The 24334-nt window shown below is 51.9% G+C and overlaps 1 protein-coding gene across 1 annotated transcript in view; it reads right to left on the bottom strand.

The window, feature by feature from the left end:
* The window catches only part of LOC137542557 (uncharacterized), an 89477-nt gene extending 66344 nt beyond the window's left edge, over positions 1 to 23133 (bottom strand). Inside the window, exon 1 of the mRNA XM_068264571.1 lies at positions 23072 to 23133. The gene's annotated coding sequence lies outside the window, so the exon portion shown is untranslated. The remainder of the gene's footprint in view (positions 1 to 23071) is intronic.
* Positions 23134 to 24334: the final 1201 nt, after the last annotated feature.

Genomic DNA, 24334 nt, shown 5'->3' with positions numbered 1-24334 from the left:
TCGGGCGGTGGCAAGGCCGGGGAGGGTGAGACAGGCGGAGAAGGTGTCACTAGGGGTGTAGCGGATGGTGCCGCGTACGATGTCACCCTGACACGGTGACTGCCCCTAGCCTGCCTCTGGTGGCGCAACCTGCGATCCACTCGAATGGCCGATGATATGGCTTCATCAACCGTCTTGGGCTCAGGCACGGTTAACATTAAGTCGGAGACCTCCTCTGACAACCCAGACAAGAAGTAATCCATTAAGGCAAAGTTGTCAAATCTAGTAGTGACTGACCACCTGCGGAATTCTGCCGCATAATCCTCAACTGAACCTCTGCCTTGCCGCAAAAGTTTGAGCTTCCGCTCAGAGGATGCAGCAAGGTCAGGGTCGTCGTAAATTACGGCCATAGCCTTAAAGAATTCCTCTACTGAGGTTAGAGCTGTATCGGTAGAAGGCAGGTTATATGCCCAGGACTGGGAGTCGCCAGTCAGCAGGGTTTTAATGAAGATGACCCGTTGGGCCTCAGTCCCCGAGGATCGGGGTCTCAACTCGAAATATGACAACACTCTACTCCTGAAATTCCGGAAGTCAGATTTGTGGCCGGAAAACTTATCAGGTACAGGCATACGTATGTCATCACTAGGAGGGGATCGCACTGAATCAACTGACGTCTGTAGGGTTTTCACAGAGCCTGATAAGGCATCAATTAAGGCTTTGTGCTGGCCCAGTGCTTGATGAATGTTATCCACCGAAGTGGCAAGCACAGTCAGAGGATCAGTGCGTGATTCCATCGTTTTTGTGGTCTGGCGTTCTGTAACGATCGGTGGGCGCAGAGAGTATCTGATTACCGGTGATCTGCAGTATCGCCGGAAATACAGATATATACCAGATTATAAGTGATCTGCAGTCTCACCGATAATCCGATATACAAACTAACCTCTGTTCGCCTGAGTAGAGTGTAGTGTTTTGGTGTAACAGTAACACTAGGAGGCCTAGGCCTCAGTGCAGCAAGGAGAACTGCACGGATTCCTTCCGCAGACCTGAGCTCTCCAAGACGGGAGGAGTCAGACTGACAGTAGGAAGGAAAGTCCGAGAGTGACACTCAGGAAGAAGTGTCACTAACAGGACTGGGAACCGCCTCCAATCGTGAGGTCGGTTCTCGAGGTCAGACAAGCCAGATCGTACACACACGGACAGATAAAGTACAAATACAGTAGGCAAAGGCGGAGTCAAAGTACAGGCAGGGTTCGGCAACGGGGTATCAGATATATCGGGGTACAAAATCAGGAGGCAGAAACAGAGTCTAGGAACGAGCCGAGGTTCGGCAACAGAGTATCAGAAATATCGAGGTACAAGGTCAGAGTTCAGGAGGATAGTCGAGGCAGGCAAAAAGTCATAACAGAAAATCACAATCAAACTAGTACTTTAGCTATCAATAATCTAGCTAAGTGTAGGATTACAGCTCCAGCTGGTCCCGGCACACTTAAGGATCTGACTACGGATCTGGGTGCTCCCACATATGTGATCGCACGCCAGACAAAGAGCAAGTGAACAACCAGCAGTATATATACTCTAGGACCTTTCCAGGACCTCCCTAATTGCTGGTCCAATGAGAGCAGTGGAATTTGTCAGCTGACCCAGCTGGTCAGCCGACACCCTTCTAACTGCTATTTAAACTCTGCCTCTCTGCTCGCGCGCGTGTAAGTCTGAATCTTGGTGGACTATCAGTCCCAGCCACACCAGTACTGTCATGCAATGTATCTAGTGCGGGGGCCGCCTCTGATGCGGATTCCGCCGCACTGCCTATGCGGCATGCAGCGTTTTTTCCGCGTTGTGACGCCATGCTGGACGCGGAAACAGCCGCCTCACCTTGAGAGACGGCGGCATTTCCGCGTTTCCTTACAGTACCTAGCGGTGATACCAGGGCTGTAAATAAACACAACAGGAGGTCCTAGACAGCGGTCGTGCAGCCCACATTGTGTCCAATACACAACTGGGACAACACAGTTTTCAACCCGGGCACCTCAGAAAAATTAAACCTTTTTTTTTTTTTATGGTTTTTTGGTTTTTGGTTTTGCAACCAATATAGCTATTGTTTGACGTAATAGCTGGTGGCAGAGTGGCAGCAGAAGGTAAATCATCTGTGTACCCTGGCAGTGGGAAACACAGACAGACAGCAGAAGGGCAGTACACAGCAGCCCACTGTAGGTGTAAAATGTGTGGCTGCAGGCGACGTAATAGTCAAAGTGAACCAGGCTGGCTTAGTGAGCAGGAGCCAGGAGGTGGTAAAGGGTGGTAAGGCACATTAACGATGGTTCCGGCAGCCAGTTCATGTCCCCCTCTCGCCGACAACAGGGGCCAGGAACTCGCCTTCCACCCACGCCTGGTTCATCTTGAGAAACGTCAGTCTGTCCACAGACTTGTGAGACAGACGTGAGCGTTTCTCGGTGACCACGCCACCAGCTGCACTGAAGCAGCGCTCGGACAGCACGCTGGAAGGGGGGCAGGACAGCACTTCCAGGGCGTACTGCGCCAGCTCGCTCCAGATCTCCATGCGCTTGACCCAATACTCCATGGGATCAACAGGGGCATCGCTGTCAAGCCCGCTGTACGACCCCATGTAGTCAGCCACCATGCGGGTCAGGCGCTGGCTGTGACCGGAGGAGGATGCTGCTGCATGCATCTCCTCTCTAGTCACTGCTGCCGGAGCCTCTACAGTCCTGTAGAGCTCGTGGCTGAGAGACAGCAGGTCTGTGGGGCGCTTGCTGCTGCTGGATGCAGGCACCTGCTGCTGCCTCTGTGCTGGCTGCTGGACAGTGGGGGTGGAAGGCTGGGGGAAGGCTTCCTCCAAGCGCTCAACAAGGGCCTGCTGCAAGCTCCTTATTTGTTGTGCTGGGTCTCCTCCTGCAGGCGGCAGGAACTGGCTCAACTTCCCCTTGAGGCGTGGGTCCAACATCATGCTGATCCAGATGTCCTCCCTCTGCTTCATCTGGATCACCCTGGGGTCCCTGCGCAGGCACGTCAGCATGTGCGCTGCCATTGGGAAGAGGCGGGCCACGTCTGCTGGCACATCGACGTCAGTGCTGTCCTCATCCTCCTCCTCTGCCGCCTCATCCTCTCTCCACCCCCGCACCAACTCAGCTGCGCTGTGCTGATCCCCCTCATCAGCAGCCAGGTCAGGGACCTCCACCAAGTCCTCCTCCTCCTCCCCCTCAGAGGTGGACTGCGCAGCTGGTTGCCGCTCCTGCTGGTCCAAGGCTGCCGCTCCCTGTTCCAGCAAAGCATCGAGGGCCCTGTTCAGCAGAGAAACCAGGGGCACCCACTCGCAGACCATAGCATGGTCCCTGCTCACCATGTTTGTGGCCTGCAGGAAGGGAGCCAGCACTAAGCACACCTGCTGCATGTGCCTCCAGTCATCATCGGGGACGATGGACGGGAAGTTGCTGGTCTTGTCCCTTCTCAGAGCTGCGGAAACAGTGGCCAGGGCAAGGTACTGTTTGACAGCATGCCTCTGTTCAACCAGACGCTCCAACATCGCCAGGGTGGAGTTCCAGCGAGTCGGAACGTCAAGGATCAGCCGATGGCGTGGCAGATCCAGCTCCTTTTGCACGTCTTCCAGGCTCGCACAGGCTGCAGCCGAGCGCCGGAAGTGACGCACAACATTCCTTGCCGTTTCCAGCAGTTCCCCCATCCCCTGGTAGGTGCGCAGGAACTTCTGCACCACCAGGTTCAGCACGTGGGCAAGACAGGGGATGTGGGTCAGGTTTCCCCTGTGTATTGCGGCAACCAGATTGGCCCCATTGTCGGCCACCACCTCTCCGACTCTGAGGCCTCTGGGGGTCAGCCAAATCCTCTCCTGCTCCTGGAGTTTGGCCAACACATGGGTTGCCGTCAGCTTGGTCTTCCCAAGGCTGACCAAGTGCAGCAGCGCTTGGCAGTGGCGGGCCTTCACGCTGCTGCTGAGGCGGGGGGTTTGGCCAGGTGTGCCGGAGGATGGCAGAGGATCGGAGGAACCTGCTGCAGTTCCCCTGACCCTGCGGGGTGGCACCACCCACTGTGTTGCTGCTGCTGCTGTGCCCGCTGCTGCTCTCCCATCCTCACCCCCTTCCACCAAGCTGACCCAGTGGACAGTGAAGGACAGGTAGCGGCCTGTCCCGAAGCGGCTGCTCCAGGAGTCCATGGTGACGTGGACCCTTTCACCAACCGCGTGCTCCAGCCCTCGCTCCACATTGGCCATCACAAAGCGGTGCAGTGCAGGAATGGCCTTGCGGGAGAAAAAGTGTCTGCTGGGGAGCTGCCAGTCTGGGGCTGCGCAAGCAAGCAGCGCACGAATGTCGCTCCCCTCCTGCACGAGCGTGTACGGCAGGAGTTGGGAGCACATGGCCCGTGCCAGCAAGCCGTTCAGCTGCCGCACGCGACGGCTGCTGGGAGGCAGAGCCCTAACCACCCCCTGGAAGGACTCGCTCAAAAGGCTCTGGCGTGGCCTTTTGCTGACACGGGAATCAGCAGACACAGCAGAGGAGGCCACTGAGGACTGGCTGCCAGAACAGGCCTCAGTGTCGGCGGCAGGAGTTGCAGAGGGGGGAGGAGCAGTGCGTTTCCGCACTCCTGCTGGTGCTGCTGGAGGAGCAGGAGGGCGGGTGGCTGCTGTTGCTGCTGCTGCTGCTGAAGGCTGTGCAGTGATGGGTGTGGTGCCACTGCCAGCACCAGATGCCTTCAGCCTCTGGAACTCCTCATGCTGGTGGAAATGTTTAGCCGCAAGGTGGTTGATGAGCGAGCTGGTGCTGAACTTTAAGGGGTCTGCACCTCTGCTCAACTTCCGCTGACAGTGGTTGCAAGTGGCGTACTTGCTGTACACAGTGGGCATGGTGAAAAAGCGCCAGATTGGTGACAGAAACATCCCCCTACGGCATGGAAGCGCTGCTGCCTGTCTCCCTGTGGTGGTTGGGGGGGGGGGCTTGGGTGCGGCTGGTGGTGGTACTGGCTGATGCTGCTGCTGCTGAGCCTGAGACACCAGCAGGGTGTGGGACGCTGCCAATGCTTGCAATGATGCGCCTCCTTGCAAGGCCCACAAGCGCATCCTCCTCCTCCTCCTCAGAGCTGCTGAGGACGACATCCCCTGGAGGTGGTGGCACCCAGTCTCTGTCTGTCACCGGGTCATCATCATCCTCCCCCTCCTGAAACATGTCCTGCTGGGATGAGGACCCCCCAAACTCCTCTCCTGATGCATGGATGGGCTGCTTGACTGTCGCCACAGTCTTGCTGTCCAATCCCTCATCCCCCAAAGTGCCCATCAGCATCTCCTCCTCAAGATCGCCAACAACAGCAGACAATTTACTCATGATGCCTGGGGTCAAAAGACTGCTGAATGACAGGTCGGCGAGTGACGGTGAACTGGCCTCCTCCCCAGACCCTGCTGGGCGGCTGCTGCGAACAGGGGTGGTGGTGGTGAGGGTGGACGCCTCGGATGCAGAGCTGATGGCCGGCTGCTCATCCTCCGTCATGAGTTGCACCACAGTGTCTGCATCCTTTTCCTCAATGGGACGTTTCCGACCCGGCTGGAGGAAAATGGGAGCAGGTGCTACACGCTGCTGCTGCTGTGTCTCTGCAGCGTGAGTTGCAGATGCTCCTGCTGGGCGGCGCCCAAGGCGTCCACGGCCAGTGGCTATGGGAGGAATGTTAGCCACTGACGCTGCTGCTGCTGCTGCGGAACTGTGCATGGTGGCGCGCCCGCGGCCGCGGCTTGCCACAATGCTGCTCCCTCTCCTCCTGATTCCCTTGCTGCCCTTCCCCTTGCCCAAACCGCGCTGGCTGCCACTTCCAGACATCTTCAATGTTTTGGGCGTATAGACAAAAGTTTTTTAAAAGGGCGGGTGAAAAGTGGGGTACTTTAATGGAGTGGGTTGGTTGGTGAGGTGACTGAGTGAGTGTCCCCTAGTACAGTAAGTAAGTAGTAACAGTCAGGAAGTACAACTAGCAGTTACAATAATCAGTAGTAATCACAAGTAAATTTAGTGTGTGTACACTCAGACAGTGAGTGCCCGCACGCAGGAGCTAGTAGCCTATGAACACAGTGACTGAGTGTCCTAGACTCCTAGTACAGTAAGAGTAAGTAGTAACAGTAAGTAGAACTAACTAATTACAATAATCAATCAGCGATCAGAAGGAAATGGAGTGTGGGTGGTGTGTGTACACTCAGACAGTGAGTGCCCGCACGCAGGAGCTAGTAGCCTATGAACACAGTGACTGAGTGTCCTAGACTCCTAGTACAGTAAGAGTAAGTAGTAACAGTAAGTAGAACTAACTAATTACAATAATCAATCAGCGATCAGAAGGAAATGGAGTGTGGGTGGTGTGTGTACACTCAGACAGTGAGTGCCCGCACGCAGGAGCTAGTAGCCTATGAACACAGTGACTGAGTGTCCTAGACTCCTAGTACAGTAAGAGTAAGTAGTAACAGTAAGTAGAACTAACTAATAATCAATCAGCGATCAGAAGGAAATGGAGTGTGGGTGGTGTGTGTACACTCAGACAGTGAGTGCCCGCACGCAGGAGCTAGTAGCCTATGAACACAGTGACTGAGTGTCCTAGACTCCTAGTACAGTAAGAGTAAGTAGTAACAGTAAGTAGAACTAACTAATTACAATAATCAATCAGCGATCAGAAGGAAATGGAGTGTGGGTGGTGTGTGTACACTCAGACAGTGAGTGCCCGCACGCAGGAGCTAGTAGCCTATGAACACAGTGACTGAGTGTCCTAGACTCCTAGTACAGTAAGAGTAAGTAGTAACAGTAAGTAGAACTAACTAATTACAATAATCAATCAGCGATCAGAAGGAAATGGAGTGTGGGTGGTGTGTGTACACTCAGACAGTGAGTGCCCGCACGCAGGAGCTAGTAGCCTATGAACACAGTGACTGAGTGTCCTAGACTCCTAGTACAGTAAGAGTAAGTAGTAACAGTAAGTAGAACTAACTAATTACAATAATCAATCAGCGATCAGAAGGAAATGGAGTGTGGGTGGTGTGTGTACACTCAGACAGTGAGTGACCGCACGCAGGAGCTAGTAGCCTATGAACACAGTGACTGAGTGTCCTAGACTCCTAGTACAGTAAGAGTAAGTAGTAACAGTAAGTAGAACTAACTAATTACAATAATCAATCAGCGATCAGAAGGAAATGGAGTGTGGGTGGTGTGTGTACACTCAGACAGTGAGTGACCGCACGCAGGAGCTAGTAGCCTATGAACACAGTGACTGAGTGTCCTAGACTCCTAGTACAGTAAGAGTAAGTAGTAACAGTAAGTAGAACTAACTAATTACAATAATCAATCAGCGATCAGAAGGAAATGGAGTGTGGGTGGTGTGTGTACACTCAGACAGTGAGTGACCGCACGCAGGAGCTAGTAGCCTATGAACACAGTGACTGAGTGTCCTAGACTCCTAGTACAGTAAGAGTAAGTAGTAACAGTAAGTAGAACTAACTAATTACAATAATCAATCAGCGATCAGAAGGAAATGGAGTGTGGGTGGTGTGTGTACACTCAGACAGTGAGTGACCGCACGCAGGAGCTAGTAGCCTATGAACACAGTGACTGAGTGTCCTAGACTCCTAGTACAGTAAGAGTAAGTAGTAACAGTAAGTAGAACTAACTAATTACAATAATCAATCAGCGATCAGAAGGAAATGGAGTGTGGGTGGTGTGTGTACACTCAGACAGTGAGTGACCGCACGCAGGAGCTAGTAGCCTATGAACACAGTGACTGAGTGTCCTAGACTCCTAGTACAGTAAGAGTAAGTAGTAACAGTAAGTAGAACTAACTAATTACAATAATCAATCAGCGATCAGAAGGAAATGGAGTGTGGGTGGTGTGTGTACACTCAGACAGTGAGTGACCGCACGCAGGAGCTAGTAGCCTATGAACACAGTGACTGTCTGACTGAGTGTCCTAGACTCCTAGTACAGTAAGAGTAAGTAGTAACAGTAAGTACAACTAACTAACAATAATCTATCAGTAATCAGAAGGAAATAGAGTGTGTGTACACACAGACAGTGAGTGAGTGCACACACGCAGGAGCTAGCTAGTAGCCTATAAACAGTGACAGTCAGTGAGTGTCCTACTCCTAGTACAGTATAACTACAATACTATTAGTAAAGGACAGCAGAAATACTGGTATAGATGAGAGAAATAAACAGAGGACAGCTGCCCACAGAGGCAAGGCCCCCCTGAGGCCTAAACCTGTAAGCTTGCAGCAGCTGCCTGTCTCTAATGTAACACACAAGCTACTAACTAAAATACAATGTCTATCTAACTAACAACAATATAGGTGTATATGGCAGGTGTAGGTGAGCAAAAACGCTAGGTAAATGATCACAATAGAGCACTTGCTAAGCCAAAGCACAAAGGAGCAACTCTCTCTCTGTACAAGTCTCAGGCAAGCATGGAGAAACGGAACATGGCGGCCGCTATTTATAGGGTAGGGGCTGGCCAGGGTCCCCCTCTGTGATTGGCTGCCGTCAGAGGGCCTGGGAGCCCTCTGATTGGCTCTAAGGACATCAATCTGGGCTATGACGCTATTCGAGCTCAGTACCGAGCTCGAATAGCGCCGTTTGCTCGAATAGCTCGAATAGTGAATGGGCTATTCGAGTGTACTCGGATAGCCCATTCGAATAGCTACAGCTATTCGGAGCTCGAATACCGAGCTCGGATAGCTGAAAAAGAGCTCGAATATTCGAGCTACTCGAATATTCGAGCTCTGCTGAGCACCACTGAGCGGCACTGCATGACACGCTGAGGGGACTTCTCCACGGGTGAGACCCATCCATACTCATATTATATTATATCATATCATGCTTAATGGAATCATGTGACAAGATATCCGGAAGCCGTTGGCTGTTTTCACTGGAACTTGTAACCTGTATATGGATAATCCTATCCTTAGACCAAGGGAGGAAGAGGGGGGCCCCCCGAAAACAATCTTTGAGATATGATGGCAGAATGAAAGGTGTATGTATGCGCGGGCGACTGTGTTGGTGTGTATAATCTTACAGGCCTAGGCCAGTGATTGACATGCTGATTTAGTTGCGGGCACTGCATCACTCATGCATAACCTTTGCTCCGCATGGTCCTCTGTTTTTTAAATTTGGGGAGTGATTGTTACTTAATTATGGGCTACATCTAGGGGATTGTGCTTTGTATAAATTATTTTGCAATAAATCTTTTTGTATATTGGTATAATCATGGTGGCCTGAGGACCTTTCCTTTCTGCTTCAATTAATCTGACTTCAGTATTTAGGTTGGCCCCACCCTATATTGTTCAGGGATATTAACCAATTTATGAAGCACCATTGCTTTCTCATTTATTATTGTACCTCTTCTCTAGTCCCTGGCAGCTCTACACTCATGTAGAGCTCGTTGGTCAGAGACAGCAGGTCTGTGGTGCGTGTGCGCTTGCTGCTGGTGGATGCAGGCACCTGCTGCTGCCTCTGTGCTGGCTGGACAGTGGGGGTGGATGGCTGAGGGAAAGCTTCCTCCAAGCGATCAACAAGGGACAGCTGCAAATCCCTCATTTGTTGCACACGGTCTCCTCCTGCAGGCAGGAACTGGCTGAGCTTCCCCTTCAGACGTGGGTCCAGCATCATGCAGATCCAGATGTCCTCCTTCTGCTTCATCTAGGTGACCTTTGGGACCCTGCGCAGGCACCTCAGCATTGCCATTGGGAAGAGTCTAGCCACGTCTGCTGGCACATCATCAGCAACCCCAGAGCCGACAGTGCTGTCCTCCTCATCCTCTGCCTCCTCCACCTCATCCTCTCTCCACCCCCGCACCAGTCCAGCTGCGCTCTGCTGCTCCCCCTCATCAGCAGCAAGGTCAGGGACCTCCACCAACTCCGAGCCCTCCTCCTCAGAGGTGCCCTGTAAAGCTGCCTGCAGCTCTTGCTGGTCCAAGGCTGCCGCTCCCTCTTCCTGCAGTGTATACAGGGCCCTGTCCAGCACACACACCAAGGGCACCCACTTGCACACCATTGCATGGTCCCTGCTCACCATGTTGGTGGCCTGCAGGAAGGGTGCCAGGACTGAGCACACCTGCTGCACGTGCCCCCAGTCCTCCGTGGAGATGATGGACGGGAGGTTGGTGGCGGCACGCCCAGTTGCAGTGCAGCAACTGTTGCTCGTGCAACGTACTGGCTGACAGTCTGCCTCTGTTCAACCAGACGCTCCAACATCGCCAGGCTGGAGTTCCAGCGAGTTGGAACATCGACCATGAGCCGGTGCTGTGGCAGGTGCAGCTCCTTCTGCACCTCTTCCAGGCTCGCTACGGCTGCAGCCGAATGCCGGAAATGACGCACAACCTTCCTTGCCGCCTCAAGGAGTCGGTCCATCCCCTGGTAGGTCCGCAGGAACTTTTGGACTACCAGGTTCAGGACGTGGGCCAGGCAGGGGATGTGGGTCTGGTCTCCCCTGCTGATTGCAGCAACCAGGTTTGCCCCATTGTCGGACACCACCTCTCCGACTCTGAGGCCTCTGGGGGTCAGCCAATTCCTCTCCTGCTCTCGGAGTTTGGCCAGGACATGGTTCGCCGTCAGTTTGGTCTTCCCCAGGCTGACCAATTCCAGCAGCGCTTGGCAGTGGCGGGGCTTCACGCTGCTGCTGAGGCGGGGGGTTTGGGCTGGTGTGCCGGAGGATGGAAGCGGATCAGAGGAACCTGCTGCAATTCCGCTGACCCTGCATGGTGGCACCACCCACTGCGTTGTTGCTGCTGCTGCTGCTCTGACAGTGCCCGATGCTGCTCCCCCCTCCTCACCCCCTTCCACCAAGCTGACCCAATGCGCGGTGAAGGACAGATAGCGGCCTGTCCCAAACCGGCTGCTCCACGAGTCCATGGTAACGTGGACCCGTTGACTCACCACGTGATCCAGCCCTCTCCCGACATTGGCCATCACAGAGCGGCGAAGTGCAGGGATGGCCGTGCGTGCAAAAAAATGTCGGCTGGGGATTGGCCAATTGGGGGCTGCACACATCAGGAGAGCACGCATGTCGCTCCCCTCCTGCACAAGGGAATAAGGCAGGAGTTGAGAGCACATGGCCTGTGCCAGCAAGCCGTTCAGCTGACGCACGCGACGGCTGCTGGGAGGCAGAACCCTGACCACCCCCTGGAAGGTGTCGCTGAGCAGGGTCTGGCGACGCCTTTTGCTGGCACGGGAATCACTAGAGGGAGCAGAGGAGGCCACTGAGGACTGGCTGCCAGAACAGGCCTCAGTGTCGGCGGCAGGAGTTGCAGAGGGAGGAGGAGCAGTGCGTTTCTGACGCACTCCTGCTGGTGCTGCTGGAGGAGGTGGAGGAGGGCGGGTGGCTGCTGCCGACGGCTTCGCAGTGGTGGCGGGTCTGCCACTGCCACTGCCAGCTTCCTTCAACTTCATGAACTCCTCATGCTCATGAAAGTGTTTCCCTGCCAGATGGGTCACCAGAGAGGTGGTGCCGTACGCAGAGGGGTCCTTCCGTCTGCTGAGCTGCTGGCGGCACTGGTTGCAGGTGGCATACTTGCAATCCACATATGGCAGGGTGAAAAAAATCCAAATTGGGGAGGTGAAGTTTCCCCTTCGGCTCGAAGGTGCTGCTGCCGCTGGTCTCCCTGTGGTGGTTGGGGGGGGGGGCGGGGGTTCTTGGTGCGGCTGGTGACACTGGCAGAACTCTCCGGATCAGCACGCTGTGTGGCCTGCATACCACGCCCACTTCTGATCCTGCCCACGTCTGCTATGCTGATCCTTCTAGCAAGGCCCGCAGCCACATCCTCCTCCTCCTCAGAGCTGATCACATCCCCAGGATCTGCCACCCAGTCTCTGTCCTTCACCCTGTCATGATCATCATCCTCCCCCTCCGCAAACATGTCCTGCTGGGATGACCCTACAAACTCCCCTTCTGCATGCGTGGGCTGATGGACAGTCACCACTGTCTGACTGTCCAAAGCATCATCCCCCAAAGTGCCCATCAGCATTTCTTCCTCCTCAAATTTTGCCGCAACAGCACTCAATACCCTCGCTGTGTTTGGGGTAAAGAAGGTGCTGAGTTACAGGGTGCTGGTGTTGCCCGCTGGGGCTGGAGAACTGCACTCCTCCTCCTCCTCCTCCTCCCCAGGCAGTGCTGGGCGGCTGCTGCTGCTCTTGCGAACAGGAGTGGTGGCGGGGGTGGAGGACTCGGTTCCAGAGCTAATGGTGGCCTGCTCATCCACCATCAGTTCCACCACAGAGTCTGCATCCTTCTCCTCAATAGGACAGCTACGACCTGGTGGTGGGAGGAACATCTGCGCCACACGCTGCTGCTGTGTCTCTGCAGCGTGACTCCCAGCTGTTGGGCAGCCAAGGCGTCCACGGCCAGTGGCTAATGGTGGAATAGCCACTGGTGCAGACGCAGAACTGCGCATGGTGGTGGTGGCGCGGCTGCCGCGACCTCCTCTCTTGCCGATGCCCTTGCTGCCCTTGCTGCCCCTGCCCAAACCGCGGCTGCCAGTGCCAGACATCGTATATTTTTAATATTATACAAATGAAAAAAAAAGTTATGTATGTAAAGGCGGGTGGGACAAGTGGGGTACTTTAATGGGGTGGGACTGGGGGTGGTGGGTGTGTGAGGTGACGGACAGGTGTACTCTACAGCAGAGATCGGTGTAGCGCTAATGAGAGAGTGTGCAGTGCGCACACAAAGACCCTAGCTGACGCTGACTGACGGTGTCCCTAATTACAGACTACAGTACAATTCAGCGAATACACAATACAAGTAATATAAACAATAGGACGGGTGTAGCACTAACGAAAGGGTGCGGACAGCGCAGACGTGCACTGCGCACACAAAGACCCTAGCTGACGCTGACTGACGGTGTCCCTATACACAGACTACAGTACAGTACAATTCAGCGAATACACAATAGAGGAACAATAGGACACGGGTGTAGCACTAACGAGAGGGTTCGGACAGTGCAGACGTGCACTGCGCACACAAAGACCCTAGCTGACGCTGACTGACGGTGTCCCTATACACAGACTAGAGTACAGTACAATTCAGCGAATACACAATAGAAGTAATATAAACAATAGGATGGGTGTAGCACTAACGAGAGGGTGCGGACAGCGCAGACGTGCACTGCACACACAAAGGCCCTAGGTAACGCGGTGACGGACGGTCCCTATACACAGACTAGTGTACACTACAGTACTAACAAAACAATAGAAGAATCTAGCTAAACAATAGAACAGGTGTGACTAGATTACAGAGAGCAGATACAGGACAGGTATAGCAGTAAACCCAGGCCTTGCTAACTACAAAATAGTACAATAATCTATCTAACACAGAAGTAGTACAGTAGAGTAGGACAGGTGAGAGCACAGGTAACTAGAGACTAGAGCACAGAGCAGGGCAGGATGCCTTGCCTAGGCACAGGGCCTAGCTGCTGCAGCTGCAGCAGCACCAGTGACAGCCTCCCTCCCTAGTCCCTATTCACACAAACTAAACTGCCTAAAATACAATCTATCTACAATACAAAGCAATACAGGTGAATATCAAGTGTTGGAGTGTAAAAACGCTTGGTGTTTTGAACAATAAATGCACTTGCACAGACAAAAAAGCACTGGAGAAGTCTCTCTCAGTACAGTAAGTCACAAGCAGGACGAGTGAGGCAACATGGCGCCCGCTATTTATAGAGGGGGGCTTGGCCAGGCTCCCCCTCTGTGATTGGCTGCAGTCAGAGGGCTGGGAGCCCTCTGATTCGCTTGTGAGGACTCAAGGTGACGTCACCCGCTGATGACGCTATCCGAGCTCCTTATTCGAGCTCAGATAGCTCGGATATCGCCGGATAGCTGATTGGTATCCGAGTAGTATTCGAGCCCGAGTAGTGAAAAAAGAGCTCGGATGAGCATCACTGACCTAGAAACAGCCAGCCAAACGCCCTTTAATGTCAGCTGCTGCCACCACCAGAATGCCTTTAACCCAGAACTCACCAGTGTGGAAATTTTTGTGTGTGTCTGCCTCAGATTACAGTGACGACATCTGTAATCTCTGCCACCAAAAACTGAGTAAAGCAAAACCCACCTAGGCACAATTACCTTACGAAGGCACTTGATCAAGAAGCACAAACACCAATGGGATGAGCACATGAGGATGCAAAGCCACCCTCCGCCTCCTCTTCCTCCTCCAGGTGCAGCATCTTCAGCTGCTTTATCCTTTGCTGCCCTTGCATCTTCACAGCCACCCTCCTCCACTAGAGATGTCACGAACCTCCGATTTTCGGTTCGCGAACCGGGTTCGCGAACTTCCGCGGAAGGTTCGGTTCGCGGAAAAGTTTGCGAACCGCAATAGACTTCAATGGGGAGGCGAACTTTGAAAAATAGAAAAAATTATGCTGGCCACAAAAGTGATGGAAAAGATGTTTCAAGGGGTCTAACACCTGGAGGGGGGCATGGCGGAGTGGGATACACGCCAAAAGTCCTGGGGAAAAATCTGGATGTGACGCAAAGCAGCATTTTAAGGTCAGAAATCACATTGAATGCTAAATTGCAGGCCTAACGTGCTTTCAAACATCTTGCATGTGTATACATCAATCAGGGAGAGTAATTAGAGTACTGCTTCACACTGACACACCAAACTCACTGTGTAACGCACCGGCACCGCAAATAGCTGTTTGTGTAGTGACGGCCATGCTGGACTACTGCGCAACATGGCGAGATTGCTCTTCCTCACTCAGTGATGTCAGGTAATGTATGACTTCCTTCTCAACTTTCCATGGCATTGTTAAAAAGCTTAAGTTTTGTTTTTAAATTACATTTTCTACTTGCTGTGTACTTGTTCAGTACCGCTACAATGAGAATCCTGTGGAGGCGGGCAAGTCTGCCATTGTGACCCCGGGTAATGGCCGGGGAATGAGGGGTTTGAATCCGGTGTGGAGCCTGAGCAACGGCTACCACTACACATCCAAGGAGGGCAGCAGGCAGGCATGCACGCCCGCCCCGAGGTAGTGACCAAAAATAACAATACAGGAGGCGGACTTTCGAGGCCCTGCTGTGTATTTGAAATGAATTAACTTTAAATCCTTTAACGGGAATCCGTTATGGAGGGCAAGTCTGCCTTTGTCACCGTGGGGAATGAAGGTTGGATTCCGGCCCAAAGTGGGAGCCTGCTGAGACCCATGCTGTAGCTTCCCTGACCGTGCTTTGCAGACCAGGCATCTGTGGTCAGATGGACCCTTGAGCCAGCGGAAGACAAACCAAGTCGAAAGCATTTGCCAAGAATGTTTTACGGAGGGCAAGTTTTTTTGCCCTTTTTTTACATTTTTTGGAAATGATAGATGGTTGTATTTTTAAATTGTTTGAACGTTTAGATGGTTGTATTTTTAAATTGTTTGAAAGTTTGGATGGTTGTATTTTTAAATTGTTTGAAAGTTTAGATGGTTGTATTTTTAAATTGTTTAAAAGTGTATCCATTCTTCCTCCCCCCAGCCACGAACAATACCATGGGAACGTGGAGCAGCAGAAGCCCCCTGTGACGGCTGCCGCGGTTGTTCTCTGCGGCTTGTCTTTTGAGGGGTGCTGCTTTTCCTCAGGTGTTCTTGCCATAGCTGTTTGTGCATTCTCTCCAGGTGCCTTCGTAAAGCACTTGTCCCTACGTGACAGTTGGCCTTTCCATGGCTCAATTTTTGCTGGCAGAGACAACAGATGGCTTTGCTCCGATCTGAGACACACACGTTAAAAAATTTCCAAACCGCTGAGCCCCCCTGGGCTGATGGCGCTACGGTGGCATCAGCAGCTGACGTTGAAGGGCATGTTGGCTGTCTGGCCATAGCGGGCGATACATGGCGCCGGACACTGCCCCCAGCTGTTTCTGAGGACGAGCTCCCTCTTGTATTGCGTTCCGGAGTTGGAGCCTGATCAACGTCTACCACCACACATCCAGGCAAGGAGGGAGGCAGGCAGGCATGCACGCCCGCCCCAAGGTAGTGACCAAAAATAACAATACAGGACTCAGGAGGACCTTTTGCGGCCCTAATTGAAATGAATTAACTTTAAATCATTTAACGGGAATCCGTTATGGAGGGCAAGTCTGCCATTGTCACCGCGGGGAATGAAGGTTGGATTCCGGCCCAAAGTGGGAGCCTGCTGAGACCCATGCTGTAGCTGCCCTGACCGTGCTTTGCAGACCAAGCATCTGTGGTCAGATGGACCCTTGAGCCAGCGGAAGACAAACCAAGTCGAAAGCATTTGTCAAGAATGTTTTACGGAGGGCAAGTTTTTTTGCCCTTTTTTACATTTTTTGAAAATGATAGATGGTTGTATTTTTAAATTGTTTGAAAGTTTAGATGGTTGTATTTTTAAATTGTTTGAAAGTTTAGATGGTTGTATTTTTAAATTGTTTAAAAGTGTATCCATTCAAGTGCAAGTTATGCACTGACTGCCAGGTATAATGTGCAGTCACAGATGCAGTGAAAGGTATGCAGTGACTGCAAACAGCCGTTTGTGTAGTGACGGCCGTGCTGGACTGGTGCGCACCGTGACGAGAGTGCAGGTGATGGTGGCTTTTCAGCCCATATGCTCGCCCGGCTGATGTAGCTGAATGACAGAACAGTGACTGTCCAGCTGATCAAATTTGGTCTGACCACAATGAAGCAACGACCTTATTATCTTTTGTGTGCCACCCCCACCCAAGACACTCAAATAGCCGGCGGTCATTGCTTCATTGTGATGCGCAAGCCCCATCACCGCGGCAAGGTAATGATCACGAAGGGGGATGGGCACATGTACACGCACCAGAAAAATTTGTGTAGAGGCCGCTGCTAGCAGCGGCCTTAAAAATTCAGGAATCCGCCTAGAGTCCTGGACCCTGTTGGTGGTGGCGGAGAAGGCAGTCAAGCGGCCTGCAGGCAGAGATGCTGTGTGTGGGGACTGATTTAGTCTTCGGTCCTGCAGTAGCCCTCCATGATCCATTCCTCATTCATTTTGATAAAGGTCAGGTACTGAACACTGTCGTGACTTAGGCGACTTCTCTTCTCAGTATCTATGCCTCCAGCTGCATTGAAGGTCCTTTCTGACAGGACACTTGCGGCAGGGCAAGAGAGAAGTTGTATGGCAAATTGGGACAGCTCTGGCCACAGGTCAAGCCTGCGCAACCAGTAGTCCAAGGGTTCATCGTCGCTTTTCGCAGAGTCTACATCCACACTCAAGGCCAGGTAGTCTGCTACCTGCCGGTCCAGGCGTTGGTGGAGGGTGGATCCAGAAGGATTATGGCGAGGAGTTGGACTAAAGAACGTCCGCATGTCCGACATCACCCTGAGATCGCTGGAGCATCCTGTCCTTGCCTGCGTGGACTTGGGAGGAGGAGGGTTCCTGCCAGTAGTACCTTGATTGCGTTGTGCAGCCACATCACCCTTAAATGCATTGTAAAGCATCATCGACAGCTTGTTCTGCAAGTGCTGCATCCTTTCCGCCTTTTGTTGAGTTGCTAAGAGGTCCGCCACTTTGTGCCTGTACCGAGGGTCTAGTAGTGTGGCCACCCAGTACAGGTCATTCGTCTTGAGTCTTTTGATACGGGAGTCCCTCAACAGGCTGGACAACATGAAAGAGGACATCTGCACAAAGCTGGATGCAGACGTACTCTCCATCTCTTCTTGCTCTACCTCAGTGACGGGACGCAACTCCTCTTCCTCCCCCCAGCCACGAACAATACCACGGGAACATGGAGCAGCAGAAGCCCCCTGTGATGGCTGCCGCGGTTGTTCTCCTTCCGCCTCCTCTTCCTTCTCCACAGAAACACCTTCCTCATCATCACCATCATCAGAGTCTGACTCCTCTCCTTCCCCACACGATTCCTCTTCTTCCTCCTCCTCCCCCCTCTGTGCTGCCGCCGGTGTTGTGGAAACATCGGGTTCGTGTGTAAATGGCTCCCACGACTCCTGCTGCCCTAACTCTTCTTGTTCATGCTCCTCCACAGCTGTATCCACCACTCTACGCTCCAGGAAGTAAGCGTAGGGGATCAAGTCCCTGATGGTGCCCTCATCGCGACTCACCAGTTTGGTCACCTCCTCAAAGGGCTGCATGACCCTGCATGCATTTCGCATCAGTGTCCAGTTGTTGGGCCAGAACATCCCCATCCTCCCAGATTGTGTCCTTGTACTGTAATTATACAGGTACTGGGTGACGGCTTTCTCCTGGTCTAGCAGGCGAGAGAACATCAGCAGGGTGGAATTCCAGCGAGTCGGGCTATCGCAAATCAGGCCTCTCACCGGCAAGTTGATTCTACGCTGAATCTCCGCAAAGCATGCCATGGCCTTGTAAGAGCACCTGAAATGCCCACACAACTTCCTGGCCTGCTTCAGGACGTCCTCTAAGCCTGGGTACTTGGACACAAATCTTTGCACGACCAGATTAAGCACATGTGCCATGCAGGGTATGTGTGTCAGCTTTCCCAAATTCAACGCAGCAATCAGATTGCTGCCGTTGTCACACACCACGTTGCCGATCTCAAGCTTGTGCGAGGTCAGCCATTGCTCCACCTGTTTGTTAAGAGCAGCCAGGAGAGCTGCTCCAGTGTGACTCTCCGCTTTCAGGCAAGACATGTCTAACACTGGGTGACACCGTTGTACCTGGCATGCAGCATAGGCCCTGGGGTGCTGGGGCTGTGTAGCTGGAGAGGAGATGGTGGCACCAGCCAAGGAGGAGGAGGAGGAGGAGGATGACGACAGCGAAGCCGTGATAGCAGGTGGAGAGGAGGTGGCTGGAGGCCTGCCTGCAAGCCGTGGAGGTGTGACAAGTCGGTCCTCTGTGCAGCCACGTACTCCCTGCTTGCTGCCATCGGTCACCAGGTTGACCCAATGGGCTGTGTATGTAATGTAGTGGCCCTGCCCGTGCTTGGCAGACCAGGCATCCGTGGTCAGGTGGACCCTTGACCCAACGCTGTGTGCCAGAGATGACACCACTTGCCTCTCAACTGCACGGTAGAGTTTGGGTATGGCCTTTTGTGAAAAATAATTGCGGCCTGGTATCTTCCACTGTGGTGTACCAATGGCCACAAACTACGGAAAGCCTCCGACTCCACCAGCTTGTATGGTAATAGCTGGCGAGCTAATAGTTCCGCCACGCCAGCTGTCAGACGCCAGGCAAGAGGGTGACTGGCAGACATTTGCTTCTTCCGCTCAAATACTTCCTTCACGGACAGCTGGGTACTGCTGTGGGCAGAGGAGAAGGAACCGCTGAAGTGAAGAGGTGGTGTGGAGGAGGGTGGCTGTGAAGGTGCAAGGGAGAAAGTGGATGAAGACGATGCACCTGAAGGAGGAAGAGGAGAAGGAGGGTGGCTTGTCTTTTGAGGGTTGCTGCTTTTCCTCAGGTGTTCTTGCCATAGCTGTTTGTGCCTTCTCTCCAGGTGCCTTCGTAAGGCACTTGTCCCTACGTGAGAGTTGGCCTTTCCACGGCTCAATTTTTGCTGGCAGAGACAACAGATGGCTTTGCTCCGATCTGAGACACACACGTGAAAAAATTTCCACTGAGCCCCCCTGGGGTGATGGCGCTACGGTGGCATCAGCAGCTGACGTTGAAGGGCATGTGTGCTGACTGGCCATAGCTAGCGATACATGGTGCCGGACACTGCCCCCAGCTGTTTCTGAGGACGAGCTCCCTCTGCTTCTATCATGGAGTCGTCTCCTCCTACTCCTCTCTGACTCCTCTTCTGAACTGTCCCCCTGGTCATCTCCTCTACCGGAAACATGTGGTATCCATATAATCATCATCATAATCCTCCTGGCCAGCTGCGCTTTCCTCAGACACCTCCTCAAGTGCACCAACTTCAGGTGGTCCACCATCATCCCCATCCACACACGTTACGTCCATACTATCGCCACCTAACTCAGACGTATGAGGTGGTGTACCTGCGCCTTCTTGTTGTTGTGGCAGTAGTGGCTGGGAATCAGTGATTTCACCACCACCATCAAATAACTCCTGCGAGGTGTCAAATGCAGTGGATGTGGTGCTTGTTGTAGCGCTGGTGGCTGCGGGAGATGAGGTGTTCTGTGTTAAATACTCAATCACCTCCTCACGATTTTGGGAAGTGATGGCACGTGCCTTCTTCTGAGCACTGTATTTTGGGGCAGGTCCGCACGAAATCACAGCAACACCACCTCGCACAGACCTGCCGGTGCCTGGTGGCCTTCCTCTGGGTCTGCCTCTACTTCTTCCTCTACCTGGTTTGTTCATTTTGTCCATCTCGGGGGGATGCTAGGTATATGCAGTGAGCTGGGTTTACTCAACATAACAGGTAGTTATGTGCAGTGATGAGGTGGGTTAAGTAAACACAACAGGTAGTAGGTATATGCAGTGAGCTGGGTTCACTCAACACAACAGGTAGTAGGTATATGCAGTGAGCTGGGTTCACTCAACACTACAGGTAGTTATGTGCAGTGATGAGGTGGGTTAAGTAAACACAACAGGTAGTAGGTATATGCAGTGAGCTGGGTTCACTCAACACAACAGGTAGTTATGTGCAGTGATGAGGTGGGTTAAGTAAACACAACAGGTAGTAGGTATATGCAGTGAGCTGGGTTCACTCAACACAACAGGTAGTAGGTGTATGCAGTGAGCTGGGTTTACTCAACACAACAGGTAGTTATGTGCAGTGATGAGGTGGGTTAAGTAAACACAACAGGTAGTAGGTATATGCAGTGAGCTGGGTTCACTCAACACAACAGGTAGTAGGTATATGCAGTGGGCTGGGTTCACTCAACACAACAGGTAGTAGGTATATGCAGTGAGCTGGGTTCACTCAACACAACAGGTAGTAGGTGTATGCAGTGAGCTGGGTTTACTCAACACAACAGGTAGTTATGTGCAGTGATGAGGTGGGTTAAGTAAACACAACAGGTAGTAGGTATATGCAGTGAGCTGGGTTCACTCAATACAACAGGTAGTAGGTATATGCAGTGAGCTGGGTTCACTCAACACAACAGGTAGTAGGTATATGCAGTGAGCTGGGTTCACTCAACACAACAGGTAGTAGGTATATGCAGTGAGCTGGGTTCACTCAACACTACAGGTAGTTATGTGCAGTGATGAGGTGGGTTAAGTAAACACAACAGGTAGTAGGTATATGCAGTGAGCTGGGTTCACTCAATACAACAGGTAGTAGGTATATGCAGTGAGCTGGGTTCACTCAACACTACAGGTAGTTATATGCAATGATGAGGTGGGTTAAGTAAACACAACAGGTACTGGGTATATGCAGTACTGGGTAGTACAATGTGCAGCTCCCTGTCACACACACAGGCAGTCAGTCACTGAATGTGCTGGGCTGCTGGCAGTGGCACACACACTATCAATTAGCAAGGCTGTGCATGCAACAAAAGTGTCAGTTTGACACACAGTAAAAAAAAGTACAGGATGAGCTCTGAAAAGAGCTAGGGTGCTATAAAAGCAATTACAATCAGCCAGGAGCAAACTAAGCAGCCAAGAACCTAACTAATCTGTCCCTAGAAGAACAAGTCTGCAGCAGCTGTCCCTTTCCTCTCACTAGCAGGCACACGAGTGAGTGTAATGGCCGCCGGACCCTGCCTTATATAAGGGGGGGTGGGGCTCCAGGGCTTACTGTAGCCTGAATGGCTACAATGTGCCTGCTGACTGTGATGCAGAGGGTCAAAGTTGACCCTCATAGTGCATTATGGGGCGAATCGAACTTCCGGAAAAGTTCGCCTGGCGCAGGCGAACGCGAACCCCCAATGTTCGCCTGGAACCGTTCGCCGGCGAACCGTTCGCTACATCTCTTTCCTCCACTCCACCTCGCCTTGAGCAGTTCCTGCTCCTCTGCCTACAGCAGCCAGGGGTCCGTTAAGGAAATATTTGAGCGGACGAAGCCAGTGTCTGGCTTGGCGGAGCTGTTAGCTCACAAGCTGTTACCATACCAGCTGGTGGACTCTGAGGCCCTCCAAAAATTTGTGGTGATTGGGACACCACAGTGGAAGATACCAGACCGCAATTATTTTTCCAAAAAGGCGATACCCAAACTGTACACTACTTACACTACCTGATCCATGTATACACACGCAAGATGTTTTAAAGCACGTTATGCCTCCAATTTAGGAATGCAATGTGATTTCTGCCCTTTAGCGATTATAACACTACTCTGCATCAAATACGTAATTTTCCAAGGAGATTTTGGCATGTTTCCCACTTCGGCATGCCCCACTCCAGGTGTTAGACCCCTTGAAACTACTTTTTCATCACTTTGTGGACAGAAATAGTCCCTGTATGTTTTAAATTCGCCTGCCCATTGAAGTCTATGGCAGTTTGCCCGGTTTGTGCTAACTCAAACTTTTGCAGAAGTTCCCGTTTGCGGTTCGCGAACCCAAATCTGATGTTCGGGCCATCTCTACTAATGAGGCAAACGTTACTTCTAACTCATAAAATGCAGCAAACAGGAAAGGCAGCAAACATTACCTCCCAAACATGTTAAAATGCAATAAATGTTACCTCCCACACATGAAATGCAGCAAACATGTGAAATACAGCAAATGGTGCCTATCTGATGTATGTGAAATGCACATACATTACCCCATATATATAAAATGCAGCAAATGTTACCTCAGATATAAATGCATTATATATCCCACCCCCCCCCCCCACTGTGTGATGGTGGTGTGGGTAGGAAGGAGCTGTTGAGTGGGGTGGGAGGGTGACACTGGTTGGGCAGGGCGACAATGGTTTAAGAAGGGTAACACACGATGAGAGGAGGGTGACACTAGGTGGGGAGAGTGATACTTGGTGGGGAGAACAACACTGGGTGGGAGTAGGAGGTCACTGGGTGGGAAGGAGGGTGACACTGGGTGGGTAGAAGGGTGACACTGGGTAAGGAGGGAGACACAGGGAGGGCGACCCTTATTCTTCTCCATTGTCACTCATGACCTGGCTCACTGGGCGGGAGCCCCCACCTTCTCCTTCTCTGACCCAGGCCCCCCATCCATGCAGAGTGTAGAGGGTTACTGACAGCCATACCACAGACATTTAATGTCAGTTAAGTAGCTGCAGTGTGTGCTAATCCCTGTGACATTGTTTTGTTGAAAAGGTCTCTCTTACCTCTTGATCTGGCTGACGGGTGTTGTCCACTTGTGTGATGCTGCTCCGAGCCTCTGGGATACTACACACAAAATGAATAGAGAACAACTTGTTGTTGTCACTTTGTCAACAACATGTCCTAGATAGAACAAATGTGTGACGTATCAGCCTCACCCTGCTATTACATTTAGTATTAAGAGCATCAGGCTAAAGTGCCACGACTGGTGCAGCTTATACCCTCATACACACGCCTAGAGTTGAGCTGAAATTTTCGTAATTTCGCATTACTAAAATTACGCATGCGAAATTTGCGATTACGATGCGAAATTACAGTAGCGTAATTGCCATTAAAATCGTAATTGAAAATACCGTAAGCGTAATTTTCAACGTGTAATTTCGCGTTTCGTTCATGCCGTAATTTCGCATTAAACGCTACCGTAATTTCGCGTTAAACCTTAACGCTCCGTATAATATAAAAAAGCCGCCGACTTTAAGGGTTAATAGCAAAGCCCCCTTAAATGCTAAGAGCCTCAAATTTGGAGAATATATTAAGGAGATCAGGAGGAATAAGAGGAAAAATTTTTTTTTCAAAAAGACCTTATAGTTTTTGAGAAAATCGATGTTAAAGTTTCAAAGGAAAAATGTAAACATTTAAAAACCCGCCGACTTTAACGGTTAATAGTAAAGCCTGCTTAAAGTTTAGGAACACCAAATTCCCAGGGTATATTAAGGGGATCAGTGGGAATAAGAGGAAAAACATTTTTTTCAAAAAGACCTTATAGTTTTTGAGAAAATCGATTTTTAAGTTTCAAGGGCGAAAATGTCTTTTAAATGCGGAAAATGTCAGTTTTTTTTGCACAGGTAACAATAGTGTATTATTTTCATAGATTCCCCCAAGTGGGAAGAGTTTTACTTACTTCGTTCTGAGTGTGGGAAATATAAAAAAAAAACGACGTGGGGTCCCCCCTCCCAGACCTCTTTAACCCCTTGTCCCCCATGCAGGCTGGGATAGCCAGAATGCAGAGCACCGGCCGCGTGGGGCTCCGCACCCTGACTAAACCAGCCCGCATGGTCCATGGATTGGGGGGTCTCAGAAGGGGAGGGGCAGCCAAGCTTTCCCCTCCCCCTCCGAGCCCTTGTCCAATCCAAGGACAAGGGGCTCTTCTCCACCTCCGATGGGCGGTGGAGGTGGAGGCCACGATTTCCTGGGGGGGGGGGGTTCATGGTGGAATCTGGGAGTCCCCTTTAAAAAGGGGTCCCCCAGATGCCCACCCCCCCTCCCAG

Source organism: Hyperolius riggenbachi, chromosome 2 (genome assembly GCF_040937935.1).
Source record: "Hyperolius riggenbachi isolate aHypRig1 chromosome 2, aHypRig1.pri, whole genome shotgun sequence".
Taxonomy (NCBI): Eukaryota; Metazoa; Chordata; class Amphibia; order Anura; family Hyperoliidae; genus Hyperolius; species Hyperolius riggenbachi.
Note: the sequence above shows the minus strand (reverse complement) of the source record. Positions and strands in the feature narration are given on the sequence as shown.